We start from the raw sequence: 17214 nt of genomic DNA, 5'->3' as shown, positions 1-17214 counted from the left end.
CGTCTATTCATTGACCCGGGCAGTACTTCTGATATAATCTACGAACAATGCTTCAACCAGTTCGACCAGGAGGACAAAGATCGGTTGCAAGCAGTAGATTACCCATTGACTGGGTTCGCCGGGGAAACTGTCTTTCCCCTGGGCCAAATTACTTTTCCTGTGCGTCTTTCCAGCGGAAATCGCACAAGGACAGAAGAGGTAAACTTCATGGTTCTACCTCACACCTCCAGATATGACGTACTCCTCGGGAGAGAATCCCAAGGAGATTTCAATATGATTACGTCCGTCCCCCACTCTGCGGTTGGTTTCCCAACCGAATCGGGGGTCGCGATAATCTATGCCCGCAGGGACGTCATGATGTCGGACGAAGTACGTCCGACCAAGGTCGCAAGGCCCACCCCCAACGACCAACCAGAAAAATGGGTTCTCAACGCGAGATACCCAGAACAAAAGGTCACATTGGGTCACGCCTTATCCCCGACCACCAAAGCGCACCTGAAGCAGCTTCTCTTCAGGAACCAAGACATCTTCGCGTGGACACCCGCGGACATGACCGGGGTCCCACGTGATATCGCGCAACATCACTTGAATACCTTGCCAGGTATTAAGCCAGTGATCCAAGGCCAACGCCACCTTGGGTCCGCTAAAAATCAGGCGATGCAAGAGCAGATCGAAGAACTGCTCTCCGCATGCATCCTGCGGGAAGTTAAATATCAGACTTGGTTATCCAACCCAGTCATGGTAGAAAAACCGTCCGGGGGCTGGCGCATGTGCGTCGATTACAAAGACCTTAACAAAGCCTGCCCCAAGGATTGTTACGCGCTTCCAGAAATCGACGAAAAAGTCGATAATCTCGCACCATTCAGGTGGAAGTGTTTCCTCGATTGCTACAAAGGGTACCATCAAGTACAAATGGCAGTCGAGGATGAAGACAAAACGGCATTCCGGACTCCCACCAGAAATTACTGTTATACAAAGATGCCGTTTGGGTTGCGCAACGCGGGCTCAACCTATCAAAAGTTGATGAACGACACTTTCCGCGGGCAAATAAGAAAAAGTGTCGAAATCTACATGGACGACCTGGTCGTCATGAGCATGGAAGAGGATACCATGCTCACGGATATTGAAAGAACATTCCAAACTCTGCGAAGCGTTAACATAAAGCTCAATCCAGGGAAATGCTCGTTTGGAATGGAAGAAGGCAAATTCCTGGGGTTCATCGTGACTAAAGATGGATTCAAGGTAAACCCGGAGAAAGTCCAGGCGATCGAGCGCATGCCATCGCCTTCATCGATGAAAGATATGCAACGGCTAGCCAGCAGGCTAGCGGCACTCAACAGATTCTTAGCCAACCATGCAGCTAAGTCTTATCCGTTCATCAAGACCCTGCGGAGCTGTTCAAAGAAAGAACAATTCCAGTGGACCGCAGAGGCTGAACAGGCCTTCCGGGAAATGAAGGAGTGTTTGATACAACTCCCAACTCTAACCGCACCACGCAAGGATGAGCCACTCATATTATACCTATCCGTCGCGGACAACGCGGTGGGTGCGGTACTGATAGTGGAGCGACAGGGGGTTCAAACACCCATCTATTACATCAGCAAGATGCTCAACGACCCAGAGACGAGATACTCAATAATGGAAAAATTGGTGCTAGCATTAGTGCACGCTTCAAGACGGTTACGACGCTACTTCGTAAACCACGTCATTACAGTGCTAACCAATTACAGGATCGGCCCGATCCTATCCAAACCCGACATCTCTGGGAGATTAGCAAAATGGGCAATCGAGCTGGGCGCGCACACGATACACTATAAACCGCGCCCCGCGATTAAAGGCCAGATCTTAGCTGATTTCGCCGCCGAAGTACCGGTGAATCGCATCCAAGAATGCGAAGAAGCACAAACTCCTGCACCAACGCCATCCTCCTCAGAAACATGGGCACTATTCACCGATGGTGCCTCCAACGAGGAAGGTGCGGGTGCAGGTCTGCGACTCGTCAGCCCTGACGGCCAAGAGCTTACATATGCAATCCGCCTCGATTTCAAAAGCACAAACAACGAGGCAGAATATGAGGCCCTGTTAGCGGGACTACGTTTAGCAGTCAAACTCGGCGTGCAACACTTGGAAGCGCACGTCGATTCTTTGTTGGTTGCGGGACAAATACGCGGTGGCTATGCCGCAAAAGGGGACATCATGATCCTCTACCTTGAACAAGCCCTGCAACTAACATCCCAATTCGCTTCGTTTAATATCCGACATATTAATCGAAGCGAAAACAAGTCCGCAGATGCACTATCAAAACTTGCATCTACCAGCTTCCAACACTTGGCAAAGGAGATACGCATCGAAATTCTGCAAAATCCTTCGGTACCCCTGCGCCAAGTCAACGTCATTCAATACGGTTCAACATCATGGATGACACCTATTATCGCATATCTGCAATCAGGTGTGACCCCCGAAAGCAAGTCAGAGGCACGCAAGCTACAATACAAAGCGTGCCATTATCAAATGGGAGACGGTATCTTATACCGCAAATCATACCTAGGGCCACTACTACGATGCGTCAACCCCCAGGATGCCACATACCTCATCCGAGAGATACACGAGGGCATATGTGGCATACATGCTGGACCACGCATGGTAGTGGCCAAAATCATGAATGCCGGGTATTACTGGCCCGGCATGCACCTGGACGCCGTCAAAGAGTTGCGCAAGTGCATTGACTGTCAACATCATGCTCCAAAAACCTTGCGGCCAAAGAACAACTTAGTCCCCGTCACAACTGCATGGCCCTTTCAGAAATGGGCAATTGACGTTGTGGGACCATTCCCTGACGCTCCGGGTGCGGTCAAATTTATCATAGTAGCGGTTGATTACTTCACAAAATGGGTAGAAGCAAAACCGCTCGCCTCAACCACCGCTATGATAACAAGAAAGTTCATTTGTGAACACATCATCTGCCGTTTCGGTTTACCAATGTGCATTGTCACCGATAACGGCACCAACTTCGCTGCCGATGAATTTCAAAAATGGCTACAAGAACTACATATTGAGCACATATTCTCATCAGTCGCACACCCGCAAGGGAACGGCCAAGTTGAGAGTATCAATAAAAGCCTAGTCGAAGGGATCAAGGCACGGTTGGGAATGGCCAGGCGTGGCTGGGTCGATGAACTCCCAAGTATCTTATGGGCTCACCGTACAAGCCCAAAAACAAGCAATGGGGAAACACCCTTCAGCCTAGTCTACGGTTCAGAAGCGGTGATCCCCGCAGAAGTAGGTCTCCCCTCTCCTAGAATGTTGGCTATTGAAAAACTAGACAACAACATGGAACGCAGGATCGATTTGGACCTCTTGGAAGAAAGGCGCGAAAACGCTGCCATCAACGAGGCCAAATATAAATCTAAACTTGAAAAGTACTACAACACGCGCGTCCGCGTTTGTACTTTCAACCCAGGAGACTACGTCCTACGCGACAATGAGGCATCCAATGCCGAGCGCCCAGGCAAACTTGCCCCCAAGTGGGAAGGACCCTACTTCATCAAAGAGGTCTTAGGGAAAGGCGCGTACAAATTGCAAACGCTAGAAGGCGAACCTATCGCACGCACATGGAATGCACAACAGCTTCGACGCTGTTATATGTAAGCCATGTTCTTACATTTATCTATGTAACCTATCGGGCCGCAGACCATTTGCAAATAAATAAATAAGCAATTTTGTACATTATTGTTTGTTACTACTATTACAAATGCGTGTTCCACTTTGCGGTATCCCAAAAACAGATTGGCAAAGTCTTCATTCGCGATACCCACACAAAGTGGTAACCACACACAAATATTGTAATAGGCCAGCAGAAGGCAAAAAGACTTGCATATTTATCCAGCCGGATAAACAAGTTTTTTGTTAACACTTAACACAATTCCTGAGCCCAAAAAGGCAAACAATGGAATTGACGCGTACTCATACGACAAAGGTATGGAGTACACTTGACCACATTCACAAATGGGTAGAGTTCCGGATATATAAGCTTTTACAAAGCTTACACAATTCCTGAGCCCAAAAAGGCAAACAATGGAATTGACGCGTACTCATACGACAAAGGTATGGAGTACACTTGACCCCATTCACAAATGGGTAGAGTTCCGGATATATAAGCTTTTACAAAGCTTACACAATTCTAAACCCCTAACGCGGTAAATAACAGAATTGACGCGTACTTATACGACAAAGGTATGGAATATACTTGACCCCATTCACAAATGGGTAAAGTTACGCATACATACGTTCAGACATGCAAGAATTAAAAACACTTGTACAAACTGAACAAAAAACTTTATATTCAAAAAATTCAAGCACCCACGTGATGCTTAATGGATTTACATAAAGTTCCTATTCTATACAAGAGGAAAACAAAAAGGAGGCATACTAGCCAACCTAAACCCTATTTTGTACCGCTGGTTCCCGCACCTCCTTCGGCACTACCAGCGGGATCTTCCTCTTCCGCATCAGGATAAAGCATCTGTAGGCGATCAACATAGTCCGCAGCCTCTAAACAATTGTCCAGTTCCTCTACACAGGCAAGGGACGTATCATAAAAGGAGGTTTCGGCCGCTTTAAGAAGCGACTCGGTATCCACACCATGGAACCCAGATCGCTTATCAGTATAACCGCCCGTTGATATTACATTAATATGACCAATGCAGCGGTTATAACCAGCTTTAAAACCAGCATCGCGCGCACGTTCCTTAACCAGGTCCAAACCAGCTGCGGTCTCAGGGGCATTCATGATAGCCTCAACAATCTGCAATAAAAAGATCATAAGTCTCGGATGATAATCCAAGCGAATATAAAGGCAACGGATACTTACACGCGCGATACCGTGAGTCCGCAACCACTCACGGTCAGCCTTCAGCTGGTCAAAGGAGGACACCAAGGCATCCTTGGCCTCAACAGCGGCATCAGCCCGCTCCTCCGCAACCGACACGCGGGCAGTAAGGTCTGTAACCGCGACCTCCCGGGCCTGAACCTCAGCCTGTCAAAAAACAGCAAACAGTTTACTCGATAAACATTTTCAAAACAATGAACGAAATATACAACAGAGGCAACGAAACATACCTGCAAGCTGGCAACAACTTTATCCAAACGAATGCGCTCCGCATTCGCCTCTTCAAGAGCCTTAGAAGAACGGCTCTCCTTCTCTTCGGCCTCCTTAAGGGCCTTTGCAGCACGCGCCCCGGCTTCCTTGGCCTCTTCAAGCGCCTTTAGGGCCTCGGCCTTCGCTTGCTGCGCTTTCACAGCAATGGCCTCAGCTGCAGCTTTTTCTTTGCCCAAGGCAACGTTCGCTGCCTTGGCGTTCGTCAACTCCTGCCGAGCACGAAACAGAGTATCATTCTGCTTAGCCCAAGATTCGTTCCACTTCTTACGCTCATTGGACAACTTTTCATTCCAACTCTTGCGTTCGTCAGAAAGGAGTTTGGCAAGAGTACGAACCTGTTTAAGCTGAGCAGCGGCAGCCCACTCCGCGGTTTGCTTCTGCTTCTCAAAAGCAGCTCTATCCTTCTCAAGCTGCTCCGCACCCGCACGAGCAGCCTCGATCAACCTTTCCGCTTCTGCCCGCATGCGAGCAGCTTCTTCCTCGCGGCGGCCCAACTCTTCCAAAAAGGCATTCGCCACAATGCAAGATCCTATTAACATTGTTGAGAGCTGGTTTATACGCAGCTCACGAGGTGCGGCACGGGCACGTTCAACTTCGAAGGGGGTGCCCAGACCACCCAGAATCTCCTTACATGCCGAAGGGTCGTTGGAAATATCATCCCCCTGCATAACAGTCCAGGGGGGTCGGTGATACACAGTACTGCGACCCTGGGTATAGGTGTGGTAGTAATACTCCAATTCAGACTCCCCAGGCTGAATTGGAGGCCCATCATAACCCGCACCACCGGCAGACGAGCCGGTACCTCTCTCACCAGCAGGAGACTTCCGCGGCTCAGCATCCTGCTGCCGCACCTCAGCATCCGACTTCTGCTTACCAGCATCTAAAAACCTCAAGTCCAATCCATCACCCTCATTAGGAGAGATCAGATTGTCTAAGGAATCCATAGTGTCGAATATCTGGTCAGCAGTCGTTTCCACCGTCTTCTCCACGGGGGGATCGCGAACCGGCCCAACAAAAGGGGCCGTAGGCTCCTTGGGCACAACAGTCTCCTTCAGTACCCCCGCACCCGCAGCAGCGGTATGCAGGGGAGACGAAGGGAAGTCAAAGAAAGAATACCCTGCATCTCGGGATTCTGCAACACAAAGAGCAACAATTGTTAATCCAACATATTGTACATGCAAAACAATGAAAAGGGATATACTTACCAGCAGCAACTGCAGGTTTCTTTTGCGTCGGAGCAGCCCTTTTAGTCTGCAGTCTCCGACGCTTTGGTTCACCACCACCAGCAGCCTTCTGCTCTGGTCCTCTTTTCTCACCAACAATGGGGGGAACCGCAGCAGTTCCACCCGCAGCCGCGCCACTACCTATAACACCCAAACCCTCAAGGGTGTCAGATACTACCACGTAATCGGTATATCCGCGATAACAAGATCGATAGGTACCTGCGGCTTCAGAAACTGAAGAAGGGGCAACCGAGCCTTCAGAACTCCCCTTGCCACGACCCCGCGCGGTTTTCTTCACCGGTTTCTTCTCCGCATTCTTTTTGGGAATGCGCTTCTCAAACTTCCCCAAATCCGCAAGGATACCTGGATTGACACAATCAAGAAAACCAGTCAAAACGATAAACTGGAAAAACAAATGCAACGTACGAACTACCTCTTGCGTCTCCCATCACCGGGGCATCCAGCACCGCACGCGACGCTACGCGGAAGTTGCTAAGAATTTCAAGGTTGAAACCTTTCTTCAGCTCAACCGCAATAAGTTCAACCCGGCCCTCGAAATCGGGCTCAAACATTCTCCACAAGCCAACCGCATCCGCTGATACAACACATGCATGCAGGTTACTACAAGGCTTAGGAAATAAGGAAAACAACAAAGAGTAAAGAACTTACCACCACTCTTTTCCCGCAAAACGGGCCTTGCTTTCCTATCTGGTCTTGTGAGCATCATCCGCAATACCCACAGTTGATTGTTATCCAGTTTCTTGAGTTCAATAGGCCGCAGCCTAGAGAACCAGTCCACGGTCTTTGCGGTGGCAACAGGAATATCTTCATCAGAAACCCCGACGTTGACATTCCTGAAAGACATGCTGGCATAGACCGCACAGGCTTTCACATAGAAGAACTTCTTCTTCCAGCCTGTCACACCCTTAGGAGGCGTCATCAACTTCAAGCTCCCATGCCGTTGAGTAAACGAGAAAAAACCGGTGTTCACCGTCAACTGGTAGAATCGCCGGAAATTTTCCACTGTAATGGGCAAGCCATGGGCACGGAATGTATATTCAAAGTTCCTAATTCGGAACATTCCAAAGGGACTAAGTTGGGAGATATGGAGATGATAATACTCCAACACCTCCGCAACGAACACCGTCACCGGCAACCTAAGGTTGCCGTCGTTGAAAAAATCAGCCCACAAGGTTATATAACCGGCCGGAGCATCGGCACCGGTATCCCCCTCTTGTGGGTAGGTGGCATCCCAATCGTCAGCCATCTGCACAGTGGTCATCAGGAGTTTAAAACCACCCTTTGACCACTTCAACACCGGTAACCCACCACCGGGAACGTCAACGTCATCATCTTCGTCTTCATCAGCCGCTACTACCGGCTGTTCAGGGTTTTCACCCTCCACATTATGTGGACTTGATGGTTCAGCCATCAGATATATCAAAGAAACAGACGACAGTGAGTGGAAAAACTAAAAACCTCACCGGAACTTCAAGAAATATCGTCGGAGAAGACAAAGAAAAAGTTTTCTCTCACCGGCAAATTTTTGAAATTTCGAACAAGTGAGGGGAAACCACGAACGGTTTCCCCTTATATACCCATCGCAATTAATGCGGAGGGAGAAAACGAATCATCTCGTTCAAAAAGAACGAATTGCGCGACACCACGTGTCAAGCGCCGTTTTCGCTGACAGTTATCACGCGCGCGTGGCCGCCCACGCGCCTGACATAAGAGACGTTTACACCTTTTGCTACAGTGCATTTAATGCCTCGGGCAGTGCAAACGTCCTTTCATTTCAGCACATGCCAGGAAGATCTCACCAACTTCCACCAACTCACACGTGAGATCAGCCACGTATGCAACAAAAAGCGACTACATTATCCAATTATAAGCGGCATGCGGTTTCTCTGGTATACCGCACCATAACCCATACCGCATGTCGTTTTTTAACATACCCCTAAAAATAGGTAAAAATATATATCTCTACACTATAAGGGGGTATAATACCTATCCGCACTACCCACGAGCACACGTGGAGTATGCGGACATGACACACACGAGCCCGTTCAGGTGTGTCAGATGCTCAGAACCAGCATTGTTCTTTGGACTGAACCGCATCTCAGACACAGGTAAACCGCATCGCCTTCATTCTCTTCAAGCTTCAAATCCCTCCTGTCCGGTTCACAACCGCAGAGGGTACATGAACACCTTCTTTAACATAAGGAAGGAAGGGAATGTACGCGCGCGCACATCAGCAATCCTGTCTCCTGAACCTTCAAGAGCTACATCCGAGCAACACACCCGCTTCGAGCGAATATGGGAATGCAAAACCGCAGATACTCACGAGTAGCTACGGACATAACCATAGCTTCCGCAGAATGGTTGCTACGGAAGAGCCAAGCTAACTCCACATCACCGAGCGAAGCTACTTCAAGGAAAACTCGGTATTGGAGCGTGAAGGTAAGTGGCTCCAGAAAGAACGCAGATAAGCGCTCTAAACAAGCCCTTGTCGAACAGCAAGCGTCCGAACAGCGGTAACAAGTCTGCTTATGACTTTGTTTGCCCGCCTATGGGCCGCATAGAATAAACAATGATGGGCATACCCTTGCCTATGACCATGTTTATTTACCCATAGTACAAATCTACATTGTTCGACCAAACATGGCCAACAATGACGCAACGAGGTAACCGCAAAGGACGTGCGGTTACTAGAGAGCTATGACGACGAACACGAAAACCCAACAAAAAAAGGGATCGTCATCTCATGACTAGATGCTGAACATAGAGCTTGAGCAAAGCACTTACAAGCATCAACTACTTTTGATCCCGATCTCAGAGATTGATCCAAAGTTTCTTTTCTTCTTCATGCACCAATTCAACAATTGGTTTGAAGACAAGACCACCTCTCAGAGGTTGAAAGCCTGTGCATACCTTCAAACCACCATCTCAGAGGTTGGTTCGAAGTTTGTGCAGCATTACTAACAAAGTCTCCAAGAGACCTTCGGCACAACAACAGGTGGCAAGCCACCTGGTGACATAAATCGGCTGAGAATTTCGCATCAGACGAAATTCCTTCACCGATACGGAAGAGGCGTCAGATGACCCTTCCAGACCTCCAGCTTGATTTACATACAGAAAAGACCACACATGGTCTAGGATCTTCTCCAGACTCCAAACTACCTTCCAAACACCATAGTCCAGTACTCCTCCCACATACAACTTGTATGTGGCAGCAACACTAGACTGGGGGGACTTGAAGGGGTATGGTCCCAGATCTCGCGTCAGCATCGACCGCGAGTGACCATTACCCTTATCAAAACCCCCACTAGCTAACAACCTACTTGTGCCCATGCGGGAACGCGTCGGCACAAGGGTTGAATCCAATCTATCTAGTAACGAAGGAGGACTTACATGGAACATGAGAACGGTAGAGTGATGCGACATAGCATCACATCTGGTGTACGAAAACGGAAGTATTCACAGCGATGCGGCCTCGCACCGCATCCAGTGAACACTTCTATCAATACAAGAAAGCCTTACCTTAGGCATAGAAGAAGATGAACATAACGGTGCGGCTGGCACCGCACCATATGGGCATTTTCGTCACGACAAGGGATGCAGGCAAATAGTCTCCGCGGACGACGATGCGGCTAGCACCGCATCTCGCGTATTCCTTGATCACAAGTAGGAGACGCGGTAACTTCAGACGTTACCGCATGCAGCGATGCGGCTTGCACCGCATCCTATGCACTCAACAAGTGGGACTGACACCACAGTGCAAGTGGCACCAATGGCAGTTACCTGTCAGAGCTACGTAAGCAATGGACTGACGTGGCGTAACCTCCACAACCGACAAGCCTGACACACCTGCAAAGGTGCAGCACGTCGTCAGTCCATCCATCATCATCCTCCTTCACTCCTCGGCTATAAATACCAACCCCAAACCAGGTTTGAGGTATCTCTTCACAACTCTCTCACTACTACTACTATCTTACTTTGCTTCCCAAGCAAACTACTGATTCTCACGCCGGAGAGTGGTAACAAGGAGCACCCCCCACCCCATCCTCCTTGTTACGAGTCACGGCTTGTTTCCTTGTGCAGGAGATCAACCACCGGTGATCCAGCCAGCGGTCCTCGAGAGGAAGGGATTAACCCTTCTTGACGAGACCAGTGTGTTAACCCTGCCCGGTTAACCATTGTTTCATCACTATGCCGCCCCAGACGCCACCAAACGAGGACCTAGCTGGAAGGAAATCCCATGATCTGGCATGCAAATGAATAGAAGATATAACTTTAGCCCAAAGGGACTCACCATCCAACTTGTATTTCCAAGCCCACTTCAAAAGAAGAGACGACTTAATGTGCCCAAGTTTCCTAATGCCAAGACCACCCGACTTGATAAGGGATGTCACGCAGTCCCATGAAACCCAACTTGTCTTTCTGACCGACCCTGTACCACCCCAGAGAAACTTCCTCATAGTAGCTTCCAGCCGCTCCACTACCCTACTAGGCACTTTATATAAAGAGAAAAAATAAAGGGGCAGGCTTTGCAAAACCGATTTAATAAGAGTAACCCTCCCACCGATCGACAAGACCGAGGCTTTCCAAAGAGACAATCTCGACTCGAACATTTCAATCACCGATCTCCAGTTGGAAATACGATTCATATTGGCTCCCACCGGTAACCCAAGATATTTAAACGGTAACTTTTCTGCCTTACACCCAAAAGCTAATGCCATAGAGTCTCCGAATCAGCGACTCCAATACCAATAATACTCGATTTACTTAAATTAATCCTAAGCCCCGAGCATATATGAAAACAACGGAGGATCCTTAACACATTGAGAATGCTTTCCTTATTCCATTCCCCAACAATGAGAGCATCGTCAACGAACAGTAGATGAGACAACATTGGACCAATGTTCGGAAGACGAATACCCGAAACAGCACCAATCTCTACAGCCTTCTTAAAGCACGCTGATAAAGCCTCCATAACCAAAAGAAAGAGGAAGGGGGAGAGGGGATCTCCTTGCCTCATACCCTTAAAGCACTGAAAATCAAACGTAGGCGAACTGTTAACCAAAACCGCCGCTCTAGCCGACGAAAGAATCCCATGAACCCATTTGCACCATAATTGAGGGAAACCCATTTGAGTCATAACCGAACAAACGAAGCCCCAATTCATGTTATCATAGACTTTTTCAAAATCCAACTTAAAAAGGAATGCCTTCTTATTCTTCTTCTTCAACCAGTTGATAAGTTTATTAATAATAAGTGGCCCGTTTAGAATAAACTTCCCTTCGAGGAACGCTGATTGGTTCTCAGAGATGACCGATGCAAGGACTTTCTTCAAACGATTAGCAAGAACCTTAAATATGACTTTATTAATTGCCCCAACCAAAGTGATAGGCCGATACTCATTAAGGTCGGAAGGGTCCCGAGCTTTCGGAATAAGAGTAATAAACGAGTTGGCACACCCTCTACTAATCGAACCACTAACAAAAAAACTCGTTCAAGACGCGGAAAAAATCACCCTAAAAAATGTCCCAGAAAAGTGATCTAGTGGTGTGATGTTTGATCCTCAAAATTTGGTATGAGTTCATTTATTAGGTGGTATTTAGATGTAAAAAAATTGGTATAGATATTTATTTTTAACTGTGGGCGAAACTATATATCATGAAGTTTCAAGAGCATAAGATGAATTTCATGCAGCTCCTTTGCCCATATCTATGATGTTCATTAATATTTTGAAAGCTGCTCCATCCAAGCCATTCAAATGAAATTTCTGCTACAAAATCTGAAAATTGAAGGCATTTTAAGAGTTCAATGCCAACAACAATAAGAATGTAATTTATGTTTTAATAATATAAATAAATTGTTCTGAAAATTAAAGGCATCACTACTAGAAAATACACATTTCTTGACGCATATTGTGCGTCATAAAACGGTAATTATGACGCGCAAAAGCGTGTCGTTGATTGAGGAGTCATAAAATTAACATGACATGCATTTGTGTGTCATGTTTTTATGACACGCATTTAATGACACACATTTAGTGACACGCATTCATGACACATATTCATGACACTCATTTTATGACACCTTTTGATGACACACATTCATGACACCCATTTTATGACACTTTTTAATAACACACGTTCATGACAAGCATTTATGACACATACGTATGACATTCATTTATGCGTGTCATGCTTTTAATTGTTTATTTTTTTTTATAAAATTACTAATTTGTCCTGGATACATGTATAATAACAAAAACAATAAATCTTTCTCATAAAACAAATACACACATATATACCAAAACAATCCATTACATAATCATGTGTCAAGTATACTACAAATATTTTAACGTTAACAAAAAAAAAAGAATTGTTTGTCAATATATACATCGTCAACACCTAAAATACGATTTGTCACTTAAAAATAGATGTAACCGCATAAGTCGACCAATCTTCGTGAATGCCATACATATCCGCAGCTGAGTATTCCTCTACTCCTTTCCCAACCTGAGACAATAATTAAATAAAATAAATCTTAAAAATCAGAATTTAATCTTAATATATGAATTTAAGCATTTGTTTGGATATATAAGTATATATTTCTTTAATATACAGACTAAAATATGCTTAAACTTACATTATCATTGTCAAATATTTCAACTCATTTGTAAGCTATCTCCTTCATGAACTTCATCACATAGTAGCCGCATTCGGTACCTCCTAACTGACGTGAACACTACACAATTAAAAATATCAAGAAATTAAATTCCACATCTAAACTTGGTTAAACACAACCTAAAATTGTAGATGAATTGCTTATAACAAGGTTCTTTATCCCACTAAAAGAATAAAAACTTACCTGATGAAACATTGGAGGCAGAAAAAACATTGATGATACTAGAGACCTAACACATCTAAACTGGAACAGGTCAACAAGCAAACATTTGGACTATGGCCACCTCTTTTAAACATCTCCACTCATAATTTTGGCATCAAACTTATGTCACTTACTAAGTTCACCCCCATAAAGCTGAAAAATGAAGACCATTTTGCCAAACATCAGACACAAAATAACAGGTCTCTAATATTTTACGAAAAAAATCATTTGTAATCACTTAACCTTAATGTAGAAACTTTCAAAAGTTGTAGCGCATGAAAGGAAGTTGCTAGAGCTGTCAAATTTTGTAATAACACAAAACAATAGTAATTTGAAATAAAAGTATGAGATTAAAGTGTTAAGAGGATGAACAAAAAATAACAGTTAGTTACCTGAAAGTTTGCACATGTCAAGACTGGATCAAGAGAACTAAGTAAGTTGGCTTTAAAAATCAGCGACCTGTGTAAGATTCAGGTAGATCAACTCAAGTAAGTTGGCTTTAAAAATCAGCGAATCACTTTACCAGTAGCATTATGGGTTCGGTTATAGGGTACAATATATTAAATTTGATTATACACGATTAACCTGATCTAGTTAAGATTTCATGTGATCTTCAACATAAAAAGAAGCATCCAATTCTCTTTCTATAAATTTGCCTGTATTTTTGTAAAAGGCCCAACAAATTAAACAAAGTAGTGCCTGATGAAAAAACTATGGCTGAGTATGCCTAGGTGACAAAAACATTGTTCAGAAAATAGAATATATAGAATCTACACCATGTTTAAAAGACATGCGAAAATATGAAAGTTTTTAGGTTGTCAATGATAACTGATACCTGAATAAACTAACTGGCCAGTTTAAGATTCGGGTAGATCGGTTCAAGCAGGTCAAACTAAAAAAAGCATGTAATCGGCTTACGTGTAGCATTATCCATCGGTTCTACCACCTTGTGTTGTTGTCCTTAAACTGATGATAGAAGTGATTTTGCTTAAACCAACATTTGTGTAGCTTACATAAGCTGCAACATTCAGAAGTAATCATATTACATATCCCAGTAGTATGGAGTTTCCACATCAAACAACATCATGCTAGCATAAACACATATTCTGTTATAACATTTCAAAAGAAACCAAGGGTGTAGGAATCGGGTGTACCTGTGTACCTATGGGACTTACAACATACATCATACAACACTGCACATCTGTGGGACTCGGATTTGAATCTGTGATACAAATGTAATTAAGAACTTAGCAGAGCAAAGAGCATGACAATGATTTGGTTATAATTTATTTTTTCCAATTTTGTTTTCAAGCAAGTATTCTTCATCAAAACTCCTAAAACATGATATATATATATATATATATATATATATATATATATATAAGCATTTCAACTAAGAGTGAGCAGGAATCAGGTTTACCTGACATTACCCAAAAACCACACCGAATATAACGGAGACCAAACTGAATGGTACATAGATTGGTGTTCAGGTTCTATAAATTTAAAAACTCGTGTTCGAGTAAGTCTTTGGTCCTAGCCCAAGGCTGACAAAAATTTAAAAACTTGGATGAAAGTAACCAAAGCTAGTCTAGCGAGGACACCCCAAACAGGGGTGTTTTCAAGCAGGGGTGTCTTAGGGCACTAGGGGCGGTACGTGATGGAGGTGCCATCACGCGTGATTGTCCACAAAACACCGCCGCCACCAAAACTTAAAACGCGTCTAAATGAAAACGCGTTATATTTATCACACGTGAAGAAGTGTTGGGTGGTGAGGGAAATTGTTGGTTGTGAGGGAAATTTCCCTATCATATATGTGGGACTTGAACCCAAAACCTCCCCTTGGTGTTTGCCTTTGCCAATGGACCACCACCCCCATTGGATTCATGGTGGTAAGTTATCATGACCATCTTCTATGATACAAAAACAAAAACGCTAGAATCTAAAACTGTGAAACCAATTTGAGATTGGAACATTATTATGGTTTAATCCACTAAAACTAAATTTGCCATTTTGGCCATTTTTGGGGACGAATGAAGTATTGCACAAAAATGCAACAGCTATAAAAACCCTACAACCTCTTCCAACGAAAAACTTTTATCAATATAATTCAATAAAACAATGACCAAGAAGTTAGAGGGAAAATTGCATAAGGAGTAAGAAAAGTTTAGACCTCTGCTTGATGGACGGAGCCTAATGTAGTCGGACTGAGTGGCGATTTTGCGAGCAATTTGTTTGGCCTCCATGCAGTAAAGAGAAATCTTATTTCATCTTCGTTTTCTCAATCGGAGAAATAGTAGATTTAGCTTTTGGGGTGGGGCACGGTTAGGGTTTAGTCGTTTAGATTCCAGATACAGAGGGAATATAATTTAGTGGTAGAAAAATCATAATTGATGAAAAGGTTTAGCGGGTATCGGAGGGAACCTAAAAATTTAGAAGATGGAAATTAAATTTAGAAGGGGGAAATTAAAAATTTTACTAACTTTTATCTTTAACTAGAAGAGGGAAATTAAATTTAGGAGAGGGAAATTAAAAATTTTACAAACTTTTATCTTTAACCAGTTAAATCTATACTATATAATAAAAGAAACCTGTTTTGTGACACTTGTCATTCTCTCATTTAATTGATTAACATTATTAATAATACTAATAATAATAATATTTAATCTAAATTAATACAAATTTTTATTATTCACAGCCATTAAACCAACGTTCAGCGATACATAGGTCTATTTTTGCTAAATTATCGACTTTTGTGGTGTTATTTCAAATTCTTACGTGTTGTTGAGGGTAATTTTATTACAAAAATTTGTCATATATGATCAAGTTCGGTATTTTGTTTTCGTTTCTTAGTGATAAATGGTAGTCACGAACTTACCACTATATTTTCATGGAAATTTTCTTTTTCATACAAATATATAATAAACTAGGATATAACCCCGTGTATTACACGGGTTGAATAAATGAATTTTATATTTTAAATAACAAAACAATGTATCTTTAAAAATCTCTTTTATTGCACTGGTTCAATAAATGATGTTAAATAATAAAAAGTTATATATATAAAAAGTTAACCGATTTATCATCATACAACCTCCCACCCATTCAATCATATGATTTTTCAATCTTATATTAACTAAATAAATAAAGATTAATATTCAATCTTATCCTACTTTAAATATAAAAAAATCCGTTAGTTCAGATTAATATTCAATCTTATCCTACTTTAAATATAAAAAAAAATCCGTTAGTTTTTTTAAATATGTTTTTTTATTATTTGGTATATAAAATCATATTTACTCAACCCATGTAATACACGGGGGTTTTTAAAAATATAATTTTTTTATTATTTGGTAAACAATATTACATTTATTCAACCCATGTAATAAAATGGTTTTAAAGATATAATTTTTTTATTATTTGGTATATAATATTACATTTATTCAACCTGTACAATACATATGGTTCTTATAAATATAACTTATTTTATTATTTAATATATAAAATTACATTTTTTCAACCCATGCAATAAAAGAGGCTTTTAAAAAGATAATGTTTTATTATTTGGTATATAAAATTCATTTATTCAACCCGTGTAATACACGGGCTTATAACCTAGTATGTTTATAAAAATAAAAATATATATGCTGAAATATAATATTAAATTAAAAATATATATGCTGAAATATATAATATTTTAAAGAGTTGGATAAAAACTGTATAAAGTTTACAAATATTTTAAATTTTAGAAACCTTTTTATTTTTTATAGAATATATTATGGTAAAAAGCTTACATAATGATATTCTTTTCCAAATCTAAAAAACTTATATACTATGTTGAAACTAGAATTGAGACCCGCCGCAATGCGGCGGTGATTCTTTAGTTATAACTAAGTCGATTTAAGACCTACACGTTATGTTAAACCTTTCAAACGGGAA

General features: G+C 42.9%; 1 long non-coding RNA gene across 3 annotated transcripts; it reads right to left on the bottom strand.

Moving 5' to 3' along the window:
• Positions 1-12697: 12697 nt before the first annotated feature.
• Positions 12698-15676, bottom strand: LOC110942360. 3 transcript variants are annotated; one of them, XR_002594796.2, is made up of 9 exons: positions 15449-15676; positions 14433-14500; positions 14114-14296; positions 13864-13934; positions 13671-13737; positions 13522-13573; positions 13261-13431; positions 13039-13137; positions 12698-12908 (listed from the first exon to the last, which is right to left on the bottom strand). It is a non-coding gene; the product is annotated as an uncharacterized LOC110942360 (long non-coding RNA). The 3 variants fall into 3 exon arrangements; XR_002594797.2 differs by lacking the exon at positions 13864-13934 and having other exon boundaries at positions 14197-14296; positions 15449-15675; XR_002594793.2 differs by lacking the exon at positions 13864-13934 and having other exon boundaries at positions 15449-15674.
• Between the last annotated feature and the right edge of the window lie 1538 nt (positions 15677-17214).

The sequence above is a fragment of the Helianthus annuus genome, chromosome 15 (assembly GCF_002127325.2).
Source record: "Helianthus annuus cultivar XRQ/B chromosome 15, HanXRQr2.0-SUNRISE, whole genome shotgun sequence".
NCBI classification, from domain to species: domain Eukaryota; kingdom Viridiplantae; phylum Streptophyta; class Magnoliopsida; order Asterales; family Asteraceae; genus Helianthus; species Helianthus annuus.
This window is presented reverse-complemented; position numbering and strand designations above follow the sequence as displayed.